The sequence below is a fragment of the Rhagoletis zephyria genome, unplaced genomic scaffold, assembly GCF_001687245.7.
Source record: "Rhagoletis zephyria isolate East Lansing unplaced genomic scaffold, Rhagoletis_zephyria_1.1 Rzeph_scaffold_17536, whole genome shotgun sequence".
Lineage (NCBI taxonomy): Eukaryota > Metazoa > Arthropoda > Insecta > Diptera > Tephritidae > Rhagoletis > Rhagoletis zephyria.
The window spans coordinates 1,770-2,702 of record NW_016174597.1 but is presented as its reverse complement, the minus strand read 5'-3'; positions in this window follow the sequence as shown (position 1 = coordinate 2,702).

The window sequence follows — 933 nt, the reverse complement described above, 5'->3', positions numbered from 1 at the left end:
TGCGCATCGCGTAATGTCGATGATGCAGTCGTGCAGAACATGATGGCGCGTGTGCGATGAAAATACCGATCACTTGCATATGGAGCAAATAATAACTAATATTTTAACATTTTAATAACATCTAAACTTCCAAGTTATATAATACAAAAAAAAATAATTTCAAAGCCTTCTAGTTTGTTTTTGGTAGTAATTTTTAAGTGTCGCAGTTTTGGTGTGTTCATCCTTTATACACATACATATAATAATAATAATACCCAACAAGCATTTCAGTAAATGGTTTTAAAAATAACTTAAAGTAAGTTTGCTATAATAAGCGTTAAATAAGCATTTTTAATATTAAGCTTATTAAAAGTTTTTTCAAATAAACCTTTAATAAGTTTTGAGAGCGAATGTTTATAAATAACTTAAACTTATAAATGAAATGCAAATTCGAACGACATGAAGTAGTAAATATAACATTTTTTCAATCGTAAGTGACTTGTTTACGTTTTTTAAAATATATTATTAAAAGAAAAAATTAAATAAAACCAATGCGGTAAAACAAGAAAATCCAATCCAGGCCCCGCTGCGCTAATCGGTGGAGCCTTCGAGTCTTCAAATGATGAGTTCTTCTTATCCTTTCTTAGCTTAACATTCAATTAAAAATATATTAAATTTTTTTCAGAAAAGTTTGTCAATGAGAATGGCGGCGATATAGCGGAATATATAGCTGCATCGATGTCGTTTTTCCAATTTGCCAATAACCGCATGTAATTGAAAGCATGCAACAAGATGTAATAATTAACTTTTCTATGCTTAATTTTTGTTGGTTATCGTGAATTTTTATGCTAAAATGTCTATTTCCTATTTATATTTTCGCGAGTGTAGATGACTTCGCCGGAAATTCGAATTTCTTTTAGTTTCTAGATGTTAAGCAATCTGTGTATTAGTTTT